The sequence below is a fragment of the Cucurbita pepo genome, chromosome LG06 (genome assembly GCF_002806865.2).
Source record: "Cucurbita pepo subsp. pepo cultivar mu-cu-16 chromosome LG06, ASM280686v2, whole genome shotgun sequence".
In the NCBI taxonomy this organism is placed as follows: Eukaryota; Viridiplantae; Streptophyta; class Magnoliopsida; order Cucurbitales; family Cucurbitaceae; genus Cucurbita; species Cucurbita pepo.
This window is the reverse complement of record NC_036643.1, coordinates 9,472,751-9,490,804: the sequence shown is the minus strand read 5'-3', so window position 1 is coordinate 9,490,804 and position 18,054 is coordinate 9,472,751. Positions and strand designations below refer to the sequence as shown.

The 18,054-nt window shown below is 39.9% G+C and overlaps 1 pseudogene; it reads left to right on the top strand.

The window, feature by feature from the left end:
• Positions 1-604: 604 nt before the first annotated feature.
• On the top strand, positions 605-5,096 carry LOC111796789 (annotated as a pseudogene).
• Positions 5,097-18,054: the final 12,958 nt, after the last annotated feature.

Below are 18,054 nucleotides of genomic sequence, written 5' to 3'. Positions count from 1 at the left end.
AGAGAAACTGCCGGTTGGTTTTGGCGTAAGTTGATCTAAAATCTTGGTTAATATAGGATCTCTTAAGAGAAAACAGGTCAACCAGTACAAGTCCCAAGAGGTTTACAAACCACCTTGTGGGTCCATATTCGCATGTCTGGGCTGTGTGTAGAGTAGTAAATACACATCCGATAACTCGAATTGAAAAGTTTACCTAAGAGAATACAGTTTTAAATGATGGGTCTCATTCATATTGTATGTGTACATTCTCTAACCCCAATAAATAGTGAGATCACTTATTGAGTATTTCTTAAAATATTCAAATCACGTGCTACTTTTATGGTAAATGAAAGGCACTACTGTACGGTTGACAGCGACATTGCAGTAAAGTCTATAAAACCTACATAGAATAGTTGCATTTACTTTTAGTAGACTTTAGGTCATTGCTCGTTTAATACTTTTCTCCGCTTTATTTTAATGTACTTATATTTTTCCCCCCACAAATCAAATAATAGAAAAAGGACAAGAAGGGAACGGAGAGCGAGTTGAATTATTAAAGGCCATGTAGAAAGAAGTCTCACACACAACACATTTGGTTTGAAGGCTGCTCAGATCAGACCAAACCCATGATGCTTTCTTCTGGTTCTTCAAATGGTAAATGGAAATACAATGTGTTCTTGAGCTTCAGAGGGGAAGACACCCGTGGCGGCTTCACAGACCATCTCTACAACGCCTTAATACGCAAAGGAATCTCCACCTTCAGAGACGAAGACGAGATCGAAGAAGGCAAAGACATTTCTTCCGATCTCTTCGCTGCCATTGAAGCGTCCAGAATCGCGCTCGTTGTGGTCTCAGAAAACTACGCTTCATCAAGGTGGTGCCTTGAGGAGCTGGGTAAGATCTTTGAATGCCACGACCGGGTTGGGATGACCGTGTTGCCAATCTTTTATAAAGTGGATCCTTCTGATGTTCGGAACCAGACAGGAACATTTGCTGAAGCTTTTGCTAAACATCAACACAGATTTGGAGAACATAACCCCAACATCCAAAAATGGAGGCACCTTCTTACAAAGCTCGCCAACCTCAAGGCTTGGCCTTCCAAAGCTTGGTAACAAAATCAATTTTATCCTCTCTTTTTTTTTTTTTTTGTTTTCCTTCATTAATTATAATTGATATTGTTAAGATAAATATATATATTTTTAAAAAAATTAACCTAGGTTAAGTATGGTTGATCGTTGGTAAAGTTTACGAGTATGATGTTTAAGCGAGTTCGTAAAAATTTATAGAATTATTGTAGTGGTTGAGTCAATGTCTTCATTTCTTAACTTTTTCCATAATTTTTACTTTTTTATAACCAAATTTCTTTAAACTAATCTTATAGATTAGATTAGGTAGGGTCGGAAATTTTTACTTTTGACCTGTCATGCATAAAGTATATATAGATTGGATTAGATAGGGTTGAAATTTTTTTTTAGGACCAATTAGAAAGTTTTGTTAGGGTTGATGACGGACTCAAATAGTTCACAATACATAACCTTCTATTTTGGAGTTAGGTTGGATTGGATTGTCTCGTTATTTTTTATTATTATTATTTAAAAAAATCTTATTTATCCCTATGTTATATTAATAATTAAAATTTCATAAAACAGTATTAACAAATCAAACTATAAAATTAGTTTAAACAAATTTGAGTTGGGTTAGATTTTATTTTTCGTTTTAGCCAGTTCATTTTTTTTGTCAGGTCAACTTAACCAACATGAAAATAAGGTTACAATCCAGCTGGTATACTCTAGGTTTAAAATGAACATGAAAATAGAGTTATAACGGAGCCTGTATACTCTACTTTTAAAATGGTTGAGAAGATTAAGAATGTTCGACTTTTTTTAATATAAATAAAGGAATTATTGACTTGCTTTTTAAAATCAAAATTAAAAATACCATTGAACCAAAATTTTTAATATAAATAAAGGCGAAAAGTCTTTGAGTTGGTATCATTATTTAAAACATACTTGCAAAATATAGAATTTTTAACGCGTTTATCATTATCACCGTATTTTTATTTTATATGACCCGACCCAACCCAAACTATAAAGTTGGATTGACATTTTCTTTTTGTTGGGTCAATCGGATCAACTTGAAATAGGGTTTGGGTTACAACCGAGAAAATATAATAAAGACTTAGGTTGTGAACTATATTCAGATTGTTCGAATCACCAACTCAACCAACTTAAAATTTCAAGTTCGTCCAATCTAAATCAATTATAAATCCATGACACTAGAAACAAGTAAACAATCTACCTATTTATTGATTAGCTATAGTTACAAATCAATTTATATTATGATTAACTATAACACTACTTGTTTACTTGTGCTCCATTTTCTTCGGCTCAGGACATATGAATCAGAAGTCATTGAAACAATCACCACATTACTATGGGAAAAAATCCAACGGACCTTGAATGTCATTCAAGAAGACAAACTAGTTGGAATCGATTCTAAACTAACCAAAATTTCTTCTCTTTTGAACTCGAACTCCGATGAGGATGTGATCTATATAGGAATTCATGGAATGGGTGGCATTGGTAAGACGACATTAGCTAGGGTTTGTTACGAGCGAATTCGCGACAAATTCGAAGCTCATTGCTTCGTCTCCAACATTCAAGAGAAATTTGAAACCTCTGGTCTTCCATATTTACAAAGCCAACTCCTTTCAAGGATGTTTTCAATTAAAAACAACGACATATGGGATGTTGACGAAGGAATTGCTATGATAAACCAAGCGATTTTACGAAAAAAGATTCTTCTTGTCCTAGATAACGTGAATTGTTTAGAACAAGTCATGGGATTGATTCCAAATAAAGACTGTTTTGGAGATGGCAGTACAATCATTATGACAACAAGAAATGCAGATTTACTTTCGAATGAGTTGGGAGTGAAAAGAATTTTTGAAATGGAAGAACTTACCAACGAGGAAGCCCTTCAACTCCTTAATTTGAGTGCTTGTCCAAAAGAAGATTGCTTAGAACCCTCGAGGAACATTGTCAAGATTGTGGGAGGCAACAACATTGTCAAGATTGTGGGAGGCCACCCTCTTGCGCTCAAATTATTGGGATCATCTCTAAAAAACAAAGAACTGAGGGTGTGGGAGTACGTGATAGAAAAGCTTAAAGGAGGTGGGAATATTCATGAAAAAGTTTTTAAGTGTCTTAAAGTGAGTTATGATGAATTGGATGAACGGGAGAAAGAGATATTTCTAGACCTTGCTTGCTTCTTCCAAAGGAAGAGAAAAGAGCTTGTAGAAGAGATTCTAAATGATTGTGGTTTCTATGCCAAAGGAAGGGTAGAATCTCTCATTCAAAAATCTCTCTTAACTCTCTCTCATGGCAAGAGATTGAGGATGCATGATTTATTGCAAGAAATGGGTCGAAAAATTGTTCGTCAAAAACCTATTCAAGATCGACTATGGTACCAGAAAGATATTAAAAGCATAGTAAGATGTACGGTTGGTCTGTTTGGAGTGACTTTCTAAATTCTCAAAAACATTGAAAAATTATTAACTTGATTTTGTATCATGTGAATTCAGGTTACAGAAGCATCGGTCCAAAGCATATTGTTCAAGTCGACAAGAAACATTGTGGAGTTTCCAATTTTATTCTCAAGAATGCATCAACTAAGGTTGCTTAATTTTCAGAATGTGAGACTGAAAAATGAGTTGGAATATTGCATTCCAAGTGAGTTAAGATATTTGAAGTGGAAAGGGTATCCCTTCGAGATTTTGCTATTGAATTCTGAAGAATATAAGCTTATTGTGCTTCACATGTGCCACAGCAATTTGAAGCAATTTTGGCAGGGAGAAAAGGTAACAATTTCATACTATTATATGTATTATTTGTGAGCTCCTATATCTGTCGAGAGGAAGACAAAACACTCTTTATAAGGGTGTAGAAACCTCTCCCTAGTACACGTTTTATAAACCTTGAGGAAAAATCTTAAAGAGAACAATATCCGCTAGCGGTGGGATTGAGCCATTATAAATGGTATCAGAGCCAAACATCGGGCGATGTGCCAGCGAGGAAGTTGTTCTCTGAAGGAGGTAGACACGAGTCAGTGTGCCAGTAAGAACACTGAGCCCCAAAGGGTGGTGGATATGGTGGGAGTCCCACATTGATTGGAGAAAGGAACGAGTGCCAGCGAGAACACTGGGCACATAAGGGGGTGGATTGTAAGATCCTACATTGATTGGGGAGGAGAACGAACCACCCTTTATAAGGGTGTAAAAACCTATTCCTAACAAACGCGTTTTAAAAAAACTCGACAGGGAAAGCACAAAGAAGACAATATTTGCTAGCGGTGGGGTTGGACCCTATGCGTACCCATAAATGTTGTTGTTTAGTTAAATTGATATCAATCCTTACTCTTGACAGCATTTGGAGGAGCTGAAGTATATCAAACTCAATCATTCACAGAAGTTGTCCAAAACTCCAAACTTTGAAACTATTCCAAATCTCACAACATTGGAGCTTGAAGGTTGCACAAATTTGGTCAATATTCATCCAACAATTTTTACTGCAAAAAAACTCACTTTTTTGAGTTTGAAAGATTGCATCAATCTCACCAATTTTCCAACCAAAATTAACATTCACGCTCTTCAAGTTTTGATTCTCTCTAGCTGTTCAAAACTCAAGATGGTCCCAGAATTTTCAGGCAACACAAATATATTACTGAAACTCTGTTTGGATGGCACCTCAATATCAAGCCTACCTTCATCAATAGCAATCTTGGATCACCTAGAAGTGTTGAGCTTAACTAATTGCAAAAATCTTATCAACATTTCAAACGCGTTGGATAAGATGACATCTCTCAAAAACTTAAATTTTACGGGATGTTGGAAGCTTGGAAATAGAAAACGAAAGCGGGGCGACGTCGAAATGGCGGATCTCGGCATGAGAGGAACCGGACGAAGAAGAAGGGACGACGGAGACAATATCTTTAGAAAGATTTTTCTATGGTTATACAAAGCTCCAGTAAGTGGCATTTTTGGGATCCCATCACTGGCTGGTTTGTACTCTCTTACAAGGCTAAATTTGAGTGATTGCAAGCTTGAAGAAGTTCCATAAGGGATCGAGTGTTTGGTGTCGTTGGTGAATCTGAATTTGTCTCGAAATAATTTCTCTCGTCTTCCTACGAGCATTTCCCGACTCCATAACTTGAGAAGATTGAACATAAACCAATGTGAAAAGCTTCTTCATTTCCCAGAGCTACCACCAAGGATCTTAAGGGTGATGTCAACGGGTTGCATTTCATTGAAAGATTTTCTAGACATTTCAAAAGTTGACCATTCATATTTCATGATAGAAGTGAATCTTCTGAATTGCTACCAATGGATTGACAACAAAGAGCTCCATAAATTGACACTTCTTGGATGCAAAAGATGCTCTTTCGAAAGGGAGCCTTCAACATCATGGTTCCCGGGAGCGAAATTCCAGATTGGTTCACGACGAAAAAAATGGGATCTTCAATATGTGTCGAGTGGGATCATGACGCACCAAATGCCAACATGGTTCGCTTTGCGGTCTGTGTCGTTTGTGGACCATGCAACAAGAACGACACTATCGATGTTCCCACCATCATTGTTGCATCTGTGACTGGAAAAGACCGTAATGACCCAAGTTTAAACAATGGAGATCTTATAGTTGGTTCATTCAATGTTTTAGGGATGAAGAAGTTAGACCATATTTGGATGTTCGTTTTGCCTCGAACTACGACTCTAACAAGAAAGATCCACAACTGTAAAGAGATTGAGTTTCGATTCTTAGTCCCATTTCAAACTATTACTCCAAATGTCGAACTAAAAATGTGTGGGGTTGGTTTGATAAATATGGAAGAAGAAAGTGAGGCCATGAAACGGTATGCTTCGTATATTATCGTAAAGAACAGGATGAAATCACTATTGAAGTATGAATAGATTACTTACCATGGCTATCATATCAGAAGATCTCGTGTTCAAACCTTTGTAATATCATTTTCTTATCAATCAATACTAATTTTCACATTTACAAGTTCTTTGATTTGAGTAGTAGTCCTCACGTAATTGTGACATAATTTAGATTTACTTTTCAACTAATAGATGATTATCGTCATGTTATGCTAACCTAGTCCAAGACATGTCCAATAAATCTCAAATGTCTATTAGGATTCCATTCATCTTACATAAACTAGTAAAAACATTAAATAACATATGTTTGAAAACCTGGTAAAATAAAACTTTCTTTTAGAAAATTTCAAAAATGTTTTCAAAAAGTTTCAAGAAAACTAGATAAGACATATCCATAAAGAAACTCTACAATCTCTCCCAAAATATTTATTTTGAACTACAATTAAGTATGTATTCACTGTACACTATGTGAGGATTATTGAAAAGAAATAGTCTCACCTTGGTTAAAGAACACTATCTCCATTGGTATGAGACCTTTTGGGAAAACAAAAAGAAAAGCCATGAGAACTTATGCTCAAAGTGGACAATATCGACCATTGTAGAGATCGGTGATTCCTAACATGTGGTTACGTAATAAACTTGAATTAGTAGAATAAGTAACTAACTTATGGCGCAACTACTGGAGAATTATTAGTAGTTGCCAAATTGTGGACCAGGTGTGGTGGTTCTCACTTGAGGACAAAGTTTAGAAAACTAGTTAGTAATTTTCCATTATAAATATTCATGAGAGGTATGTTTTTTAAACAACAACAAAGAAAATTAAAAAGCGTGCTTATGGTTCCTCTATCCAAAAAGCTCTCTCTCCCTTCAAGTTTTTCTTCCTGCTTTAGTTGTTGTTTTGACATATTTCATTCGTGGGCTACATCCAATATTTGGTATCAGAGCTAGGATTAAAAAAAAAACGTCGTCACCACACAAAGTTGTAGGAGAAGATATGACATCAATGAAAAGCGGAAAGGAGAGGAGTGTAACGCTCCAATACTCATTACTCACGAAAGTAACTACACAGCATGGACGATAAAGATGTGTGTCAACTTACAGGCACAAGGCATATGGGATTCCATTGAGCATGATGACATTGAGGAGCGTAAGGATAGGATGGCTCTTACTGCCATCTACCAAGCAGTTCTAGAGGACATCCTTCTCATGTTAGCAGAGAAGAACTCGACAAAGGCAGTGTGGGAGACATTGCAAACAATGCATGTGGGTGTGGAACATGTCAAGAAAGCAAAGGTGCAAACCTTGAGAAGTGAGTTCGAGGCTATACGCATGAAGGATGGTGAATCAATAGAGGACTTTACCATGAAGTTGATGACGATCATTAGTGGAATCCGTTCATTAGGCGACAAAGTGGAGGAGATCTCCATCGTCAAGAAGTTCCATCGAGCTTGTCCTCCCGAGATTCATGCAGATTGTTACCTCCATCGAGCTGCTCATTGACCTCAAGAATAGGCCATTTAAGTTGGTTGTTGTTCGTTTTAAGGTTCATGAGGAGATACTTTGTCGCTACGAAGACAAAGAAGAGGAGAAACACCTCTCAGTCACTCATGAGGAGTGGCTCGCACAAACGAAAAAATGATGCAGGTGACTCTTCCTTTTTAGGTACGAGGGGACGTGGTAACCATAACAAGAAAAATAAAGGTCATGGATGTGGTCGCAGACATGGTGGTAGAGGACGCTGTGACAATACCTTACAAACCCACGACAATGCCAACCCCTCGAAGGACAAGAGTATGATCAAGTACTACTCTTATGAAAAAATATGGGCACTATGCAGTAGAGTGCCGCAACAAGAAGCATAATGACGAGGCAAACCTCACATTTATGCAGGATCAAGAGCCTGCATTGATGTTGGCCTAGAAGATGTTAAACTTGTTGATGCTCAATGAAGAGAAGGTTATGGCAAACCTTCTCACAAAAAGAGAAGACTGAGTGCAGACCAATATGTGGTACTTTAATAACAGAGCAAGCAACCACATGACCAAAGATCGAACAAAGTTCAAAGAGCTTGATGAGAAGCTCATTGAAAACATGAAGTTTGGCGATGGATCAATTGTGTCAATCGAAGGCAAATGATCCATCTCGTTCCAGTGTAAGAACAGTGACCAATGTCTACTGATCAAGGTATATTATATCCCAAGCTTGAAGAGTAATATTATCCGTCTTTGTTTATGACAGAAGAAGGAAATAGAGTAGAGTTAGCATATTCGTTCCTCAAGATGTTTGACAGAAATGGAACCTTGTTGGTGAACGTAAAACGGTTGCATAACTGCCTGTACAAGATACTAGTGAAAACCAGCCAACCCACCTCTCTAGTGACGTCACTCGCAGGCCTAGCTTGGCCATGGCATGCAAGACTTGGGCATGTGAACTTTCAGACGCTCAAAATGATGGGGGACAAGAAGATGGCTATGAGACTATCCAAAATCACACCCAATCCAGCTATGGGAAAGTTGTTTAGTCTCAAAACAAGCAAGACTGTCATTCCCAACTCAAACTAGTTTTTGTGCTGAGCGACACTACAACTAGCTCATGCAAATTTGCGTGGCCCGATCACCCCATCATCGATTGCTGGTAACAATTATTTTATCTTACTTGTTGATGGTTATAGCCATTGGATGTGGGTGTACACTCTAAGAAAAAAGAGGCATTACGTGTGTTTTGTTGAAATATGATTCAAAGTGTTGAGATATGATTCAAAATATTCAAAATGGAGATATGATTTAAAGTAGTTGAGATATGATTCGAAGTATTCAAACTACCAAGATTTTAGGAAATTTTAGTAGATTGTTAGTAGATTTGAGTTTATCTAGATTTCCATAATTTACTATTTCAAGTACAGTGTATAGACCTATAAATACGGTAATTGTGTAACCCTTTAAGAATTGAGTGAGAAAACGATAATAAAGCACTACAGCTTTGATCTATTTTATCTATTCCTATCTCTTTCGATATCTCTTTTCCCAACAAATTTGGTATCAGAGCCAAGTTCCTTCGACACGAGGGTGAGTGATTATTTTCTTTCACAAAACAAAAATGGCAGTAGTTGACTTTTCTTCCTCTGCATCATTATTCCCAATCTTTAATTGTGAGAAATATGAGTGGTGGAGCATCAAGATGAAGATCTTGCTCAGATCGCAGGAGTTATGGGACTTGGTGGATCACGAGTTTGTTGATGTATTAGAACCCACAATAGAAGAAAAGGAGAGACTGAGAGAAACTAATAAAAACAATGTCAAGGCTCTATTCATTATTTAGCAAGCAGTTCATGAGACTATTTTTTCATGAATTGCAGCAGCAACCACATCAAAGCAAGCATGGTCAATTCTACAGAAGAAGTTTCTAGGAGATTCAAAGGTCATGACAGTGAAATTACAATCTCTAAGACGTGATTTTGAAACTCTGCTCATGACGAATGGCGAATCAATTGCTGATTTTTTGTCAAGAGCAATGGCAATAGTGAGTCAGATGCGTACCTATGGAGAGAAAATCTTAGACGAAACAATTGTTGCAAAGGTGTTAAGAAGCTTGACTCCAAAGTTTGACCATGTGGTGGCTGCCATATAAGAAGCTAAGGATCTATCCATACTCTTCGTTGATGAACTGTTGGGCTCGCTTCAGGCTCATGAGGCAAGAATTAATAGAGCATCAGAAAGGAACGAAGAAAAGGCNAATTTGGTATCAGAGCCAAGTTCCTTCGACACGAGGGTGAGTGATTATTTTCTTTCACAAAACAAAAATGGCAGTAGTTGACTTTTCTTCCTCTGCATCATTATTCCCAATCTTTAATTGTGAGAAATATGAGTGGTGGAGCATCAAGATGAAGATCTTGCTCAGATCGCAGGAGTTATGGGACTTGGTGGATCACGAGTTTGTTGATGTATTAGAACCCACAATAGAAGAAAAGGAGAGACTGAGAGAAACTAATAAAAACAATGTCAAGGCTCTATTCATTATTTAGCAAGCAGTTCATGAGACTATTTTTTCATGAATTGCAGCAGCAACCACATCAAAGCAAGCATGGTCAATTCTACAGAAGAAGTTTCTAGGAGATTCAAAGGTCATGACAGTGAAATTACAATCTCTAAGACGTGATTTTGAAACTCTGCTCATGACGAATGGCGAATCAATTGCTGATTTTTTGTCAAGAGCAATGGCAATAGTGAGTCAGATGCGTACCTATGGAGAGAAAATCTTAGACGAAACAATTGTTGCAAAGGTGTTAAGAAGCTTGACTCCAAAGTTTGACCATGTGGTGGCTGCCATATAAGAAGCTAAGGATCTATCCATACTCTTCGTTGATGAACTGTTGGGCTCGCTTCAGGCTCATGAGGCAAGAATTAATAGAGCATCAGAAAGGAACGAAGAAAAGGCACTACAAGTAAAGGAGACAACCAACAACGAAAACAACGAAAGAGAAAATATTCATTTAGCAGGTAGAAGTCGTGGAAAAGGAAGATTTCGCAGATTCCATGGTGGTCGTGATAACAGGGGTAGATGGAGAAATGATGGACAGAGACAATTCAATGAACATAGAAATGTCATACAATGTTACCATTGCAGAAGGTATTGGCAAANTCTAAGACGTGATTTTGAAACTCTGCTCATGACGAATGGCGAATCAATTGCTGATTTTTTGTCAAGAGCAATGGCAATAGTGAGTCAGATGCGTACCTATGGAGAGAAAATCTTAGACGAAACAATTGTTGCAAAGGTGTTAAGAAGCTTGACTCCAAAGTTTGACCATGTGGTGGCTGCCATATAAGAAGCTAAGGATCTATCCATACTCTTCGTTGATGAACTGTTGGGCTCGCTTCAGGCTCATGAGGCAAGAATTAATAGAGCATCAGAAAGGAACGAAGAAAAGGCACTACAAGTAAAGGAGACAACCAACAACGAAAACAACGAAAGAGAAAATATTCATTTAGCAGGTAGAAGTCGTGGAAAAGGAAGATTTCGCAGATTCCATGGTGGTCGTGATAACAGGGGTAGATGGAGAAATGATGGACAGAGACAATTCAATGAACATAGAAATGTCATACAATGTTACCATTGCAGAAGGTATTGGCAAACAAAATCTGATTGTTGGTATAAAAATCAACGAATGAATTTTGCAGTAAAGAATGAAGAAGAAGAAGAAAAGCTGTTTATGGCGGGCATGGATACTAATCCAAAAAAAGGTGACTTATGGTTTGTTGATAGCGGATGCTCGAACCATATGACAGGCACCAAATCTTATTCAAAGAGCTTGATGAGACGCAAAAAATTAAGGTGCAACTTGGAAATACAAAAGAGATGCAAGTTGAAGGAAAATGTACAGTGAAAGTCGAAACCAGTCATGGTAAGATAAAACAATTAGATAATGTTCAACTTGTACCTGATTTAGGGTACAATTTATTGTGTGTTGGACAATTGATGACCAGAGGACATTCCATTCTATTTGATGACAATACATGTGTCATTTGTCATGACTTCAAATAAGATGTTTCTAACATGGAGGATTTTGCTCTTACGGCTAGCACGAAAGATGACTGAACATTATGGCATCTCAGATATGGACATCTTCATATGAACGGCCTGAAAATACTCAGGGATAAAGTTATGGTTTTCGGATTACCAAGAATTGACTCAACTAATTTATGTGAAGGATGTATTTATGGCAAGCAGACTAGGAAGTCCTTTCCGGTTGGAAAAGCTAAAAGAGCTTCACATTGTCTAGAACTAATTCATGCTGATTTATGTGGGCCACTGCAAACAAAGTTCTTGGGTGGGAGTATATACTTTTTGTTATTCATTGATGACTATAGTCGCATGAGTTGGGTTTACTTCCTACAACATTAGTTCGAAACTTTTCAGAAGTTCCAGATTTTTACAGCTATGGTGGAGAATCGAAGTGGCTGTCACATTAAAGTTCTTCGCACAGAAAGAGGTGGCGAGTTCATATCTAAAGAGTTCAATTTGTTTTGTGAAGAAGAGGGCATCCAAAGTGAGTTAACAGCTCCCTACACTCTAGAACAAAATGGAATCGCTGAACAAAAAAATCAAACTATTGTGGAGATGGCAAGAAGTATGTTACAAGCAAGGAGACTTCCAAACCAATTTTGGGCAGAAGCTGTAGCAACATCTGTTTATCTATTAAACCTCTCACCAACAAAGGCGGTTATGAATCGAACTCCTTATGAAGCATGGCATGGAAGGAAACCATCGGTAAGTCCTTTGCGAATCTTTGGTTGTGTTGCTTATGCTTTGAAACATCCTCAAATTCGTCAAAAGCTTGATGAAAAATGAAGCTTGACATGGAATGAAACCATCGGTAAGTCATTTGCGAATCTTTGGTTGTGTTGCTTATGCTTTGAAACATCTTCAAATTCGTCAAAAGCTTGATGAAAAATCTGAAAAATGCATTTTCATTGGCTATTGTACTCAATCAAAGGCATTTAAATTATACACAACCCCCTAGTAAAAAGATTTTAGTTAGAAGGGATGTAATATTTAATGAAAACGTGAGTTGGGATGGGAGTAAAGAACATGAGCCGCAATAGATTACATTTGAAGTTTCCCCAAATGAAAAGACGGATAGATAAAGTCTATGGTTTCCTTAGATTTCATTAGTTGTTTTTTACTTTTGAAAAATCTGAATTAACGCTCCCGTTTAATGGAAGAGCGTAATTTTTGCTGGTCATTTTGGCAAACTTTGGGCTCGTGCCCACGGCTGATAAATTTAGGATAGGTTTGTAATTTAAATACATAAATCTGAATCAAATAAAATCATCAGGTCTTAAGCAAATATATTCTCTCTCCTTTTTTTTCCGTTTTTCTTTTTTTTCGAAGAAGATTTCCTTCTGCCGGTTTTTCCTCGTCGACGTTTTCCTCTTAATGGCCAGAAGTCAACAAGTGGTATCACAGCGTTGTTTAAGCCATTGGTGATATATCATTGCGGAGGAGCCAACTTTATCAATAGTTAAGTTGAATAGCTCAAGTGGTTAGAGTAACAACACACAGGTCTTGGGTTCGAGTAGAAGAAAATGCAAAGCGCGAAAATACACACATTGCGTGTCGGCATCTCCATCATCGCTATAAAGAGGCCAACACCGTGATGACGGACATCGAGTTGTTGAGTGAGAAGTGATCAGGGAGACGGCGACCACCACTGTTCAGTATTACCCGATGGGCCTTGTTGATCTGCCTTGACCTACAGGCTCAAGGATGCTTGTTGAGCTAGAGGAAGGAGAAACGATCGAGACATTGCTTGACATATGAACGACCTAACAGTGGAAGAGGTGACCAGAATTCAGCTATTGACTAGGAGGGTCGTGAAGCTTTCTAGTTAGGGATAGCTAGCTTGTTTGCCTTTCTTCTTTCTTTTTCGTACGCTTGTTTTCCTTTCTTCTTTCTTTTTCGTACGCTTGTTTGCCTTTCTTCTTCCTTTCTTCTTTCTTTTTCGTACGCTTGTTTGCCTTTCTTCTTCCTTTCTTCTTTCTTTTTCGTACGCTTGTTTGCCTTTCTTCTTCCTTTCTTCTTTCTTTTTCGTACGCTTGTTTGCCTTTCTTCTTCCTTTCTTCTTTCTTTTTCGTACGCTTGTTTGCCTTTCTTCTTCCTTTCTTCTTTCTTTTTCGTACGCTTGTTTGCCTTTCTTCTTCCTTTCTTCTTTCTTTTTCGTACGCTTGTTTGCCTTTCTTCTTCCTTTCTTCTTTCTTTTCCGTACGCTTGTTTGCCTTTCTTCTTTCTTTTCCGTCCGTTAGGATCGTTCGGGCATAAAACCGAGTTGCATATTCGGTGAAGCTTAGTCCTTCGAACCTTTCAATCTCGCAACTTTAGTAGTTAGGCACTCGCACGCTTTAAGGGCAGTTTCAGGTATTGCACTAAGAAAGACTCGGCTGCTCACGCAAGTTCGGTGCACGACAAACCGTCTTTACATCCTGGAGTTAGAGATAGAGCAACCCGTCAGCCTCTCGGACAAGACCGAAGAGGTATCTTAGAGGTGGCACGCAAGGTACGGGCACTTAAACTTTCCTTCTCTAGAAAAACTACAAAAGGAGGAGATGGTGCACGGTTTGCCGGCAATCAAAAGCGTGAACAAGCTGTGCGACGGGTGCCTCATCGGCAAACAGAGGCGCACCCCCTTTTCGTCTCGGATATCCTACTGCGTTGATGAGCCGTTGGAGCTTGTACACAGTGATATCTGCAGGCCCATCAAGCCGGCGACCCCAGGCAACAAGATCCTCTTCCTCCTGCTGGTCGATGACACTAATCCTGCTGCACGAAAACAGTGAGGCGGTTGAAGCGATTAAGCGCATCCAGGCACGAGCAGAGGCCGAATGCTGGAATAAGATGCGAGTGTCGCGCATAGACCAAGGCAGAGAATTCACCTCGACAAGTTTCGGTAAGTACTGCAACGAGTTTGGCATAAAACGACACCTAATGGCGCCCTACTCCCCCCAACAGAACGGGGTGGTGGAGCGCCAAAATTAGACCATCGTCGGGACAGCGAGATCATTGCTGGTGACGGTCAAAATGCCTGAAAGATTCTAGGGAGAGACGGTAATGACGGCAGTCTACCCTCCTCAATCGTTCACCAACACGAAACCTCGACGGGAAGACGCCACATGAGGCCTGGTACAACAAGAAGCCTGCAGTACATCATCTCCGAGTGTTCGGCTACGTTGCATACATGAAGGTAGCAAGTTCCCACCTCGCCAAGCTCGATTCAAGGGGGCTGAAAGTCATCTTCATCGACTATGAACCCAGGAGCAAGGCGTACAGACTCTGATCCTGCGGGGGGGGCAAGCTCACATGTCTCGCGACGTCATCTTCAACGAAAGCACCTTCTAGCAGTGGAATGACGTGATCGAGGTAGACCACAACCCAAATCAATTAACAGTGGAGTACCTCATCACCGAGCCAGAAGAAGGAGGAGCCCAGCATCAGGAACCGTCACTGCCGCCAGCAGCTGCACCCCCTGAACCACTGGAGTTCGCAACACCACGGACTGCAGATTCAACGTTGGATGCTGATCACGATGATGATCTTGCGNTTTCATTGGCTATTGTACTCAATCAAAGGCATTTAAATTATACACAACCCCCTAGTAAAAAGATTTTAGTTAGAAGGGATGTAATATTTAATGAAAACGTGAGTTGGGATGGGAGTAAAGAACATGAGCCGCAATAGATTACATTTGAAGTTTCCCCAAATGAAAAGACGGATAGATAAAGTCTATGGTTTCCTTAGATTTCATTAGTTGTTTTTTACTTTTGAAAAATCTGAATTAACGCTCCCGTTTAATGGAAGAGCGTAATTTTTGCTGGTCATTTTGGCAAACTTTGGGCTCGTGCCCACGGCTGATAAATTTAGGATAGGTTTGTAATTTAAATACATAAATCTGAATCAAATAAAATCATCAGGTCTTAAGCAAATATATTCTCTCTCCTTTTTTTTCCGTTTTTCTTTTTTTTCGAAGAAGATTTCCTTCTGCCGGTTTTTCCTCGTCGACGTTTTCCTCTTAATGGCCAGAAGTCAACAAGTGGTATCACAGCGTTGTTTAAGCCATTGGTGATATATCATTGCGGAGGAGCCAACTTTATCAATAGTTAAGTTGAATAGCTCAAGTGGTTAGAGTAACAACACACAGGTCTTGGGTTCGAGTAGAAGAAAATGCAAAGCGCGAAAATACACACATTGCGTGTCGGCATCTCCATCATCGCTATAAAGAGGCCAACACCGTGATGACGGACATCGAGTTGTTGAGTGAGAAGTGATCAGGGAGACGGCGACCACCACTGTTCAGTATTACCCGATGGGCCTTGTTGATCTGCCTTGACCTACAGGCTCAAGGATGCTTGTTGAGCTAGAGGAAGGAGAAACGATCGAGACATTGCTTGACATATGAACGACCTAACAGTGGAAGAGGTGACCAGAATTCAGCTATTGACTAGGAGGGTCGTGAAGCTTTCTAGTTAGGGATAGCTAGCTTGTTTGCCTTTCTTCTTTCTTTTTCGTACGCTTGTTTTCCTTTCTTCTTTCTTTTTCGTACGCTTGTTTGCCTTTCTTCTTCCTTTCTTCTTTCTTTTTCGTACGCTTGTTTGCCTTTCTTCTTCCTTTCTTCTTTCTTTTTCGTACGCTTGTTTGCCTTTCTTCTTCCTTTCTTCTTTCTTTTTCGTACGCTTGTTTGCCTTTCTTCTTCCTTTCTTCTTTCTTTTTCGTACGCTTGTTTGCCTTTCTTCTTCCTTTCTTCTTTCTTTTTCGTACGCTTGTTTGCCTTTCTTCTTCCTTTCTTCTTTCTTTTTCGTACGCTTGTTTGCCTTTCTTCTTCCTTTCTTCTTTCTTTTCCGTACGCTTGTTTGCCTTTCTTCTTTCTTTTCCGTCCGTTAGGATCGTTCGGGCATAAAACCGAGTTGCATATTCGGTGAAGCTTAGTCCTTCGAACCTTTCAATCTCGCAACTTTAGTAGTTAGGCACTCGCACGCTTTAAGGGCAGTTTCAGGTATTGCACTAAGAAAGACTCGGCTGCTCACGCAAGTTCGGTGCACGACAAACCGTCTTTACATCCTGGAGTTAGAGATAGAGCAACCCGTCAGCCTCTCGGACAAGACCGAAGAGGTATCTTAGAGGTGGCACGCAAGGTACGGGCACTTAAACTTTCCTTCTCTAGAAAAACTACAAAAGGAGGAGATGGTGCACGGTTTGCCGGCAATCAAAAGCGTGAACAAGCTGTGCGACGGGTGCCTCATCGGCAAACAGAGGCGCACCCCCTTTTCGTCTCGGATATCCTACTGCGTTGATGAGCCGTTGGAGCTTGTACACAGTGATATCTGCAGGCCCATCAAGCCGGCGACCCCAGGCAACAAGATCCTCTTCCTCCTGCTGGTCGATGACACTAATCCTGCTGCACGAAAACAGTGAGGCGGTTGAAGCGATTAAGCGCATCCAGGCACGAGCAGAGGCCGAATGCTGGAATAAGATGCGAGTGTCGCGCATAGACCAAGGCAGAGAATTCACCTCGACAAGTTTCGGTAAGTACTGCAACGAGTTTGGCATAAAACGACACCTAATGGCGCCCTACTCCCCCCAACAGAACGGGGTGGTGGAGCGCCAAAATTAGACCATCGTCGGGACAGCGAGATCATTGCTGGTGACGGTCAAAATGCCTGAAAGATTCTAGGGAGAGACGGTAATGACGGCAGTCTACCCTCCTCAATCGTTCACCAACACGAAACCTCGACGGGAAGACGCCACATGAGGCCTGGTACAACAAGAAGCCTGCAGTACATCATCTCCGAGTGTTCGGCTACGTTGCATACATGAAGGTAGCAAGTTCCCACCTCGCCAAGCTCGATTCAAGGGGGCTGAAAGTCATCTTCATCGACTATGAACCCAGGAGCAAGGCGTACAGACTCTGATCCTGCGGGGGGGGCAAGCTCACATGTCTCGCGACGTCATCTTCAACGAAAGCACCTTCTAGCAGTGGAATGACGTGATCGAGGTAGACCACAACCCAAATCAATTAACAGTGGAGTACCTCATCACCGAGCCAGAAGAAGGAGGAGCCCAGCATCAGGAACCGTCACTGCCGCCAGCAGCTGCACCCCCTGAACCACTGGAGTTCGCAACACCACGGACTGCAGATTCAACGTTGGATGCTGATCACGATGATGATCTTGCGGCCAGGTACTAGAGGATGGACGACCTAGTGGGAGGAGGTGAACCACCTAGACTGGCACCGCGCGAACTTGAACAAGAGGTGANGTTAGAAGGGATGTAATATTTAATGAAAACGTGAGTTGGGATGGGAGTAAAGAACATGAGCCGCAATAGATTACATTTGAAGTTTCCCCAAATGAAAAGACGGATAGATAAAGTCTATGGTTTCCTTAGATTTCATTAGTTGTTTTTTACTTTTGAAAAATCTGAATTAACGCTCCCGTTTAATGGAAGAGCGTAATTTTTGCTGGTCATTTTGGCAAACTTTGGGCTCGTGCCCACGGCTGATAAATTTAGGATAGGTTTGTAATTTAAATACATAAATCTGAATCAAATAAAATCATCAGGTCTTAAGCAAATATATTCTCTCTCCTTTTTTT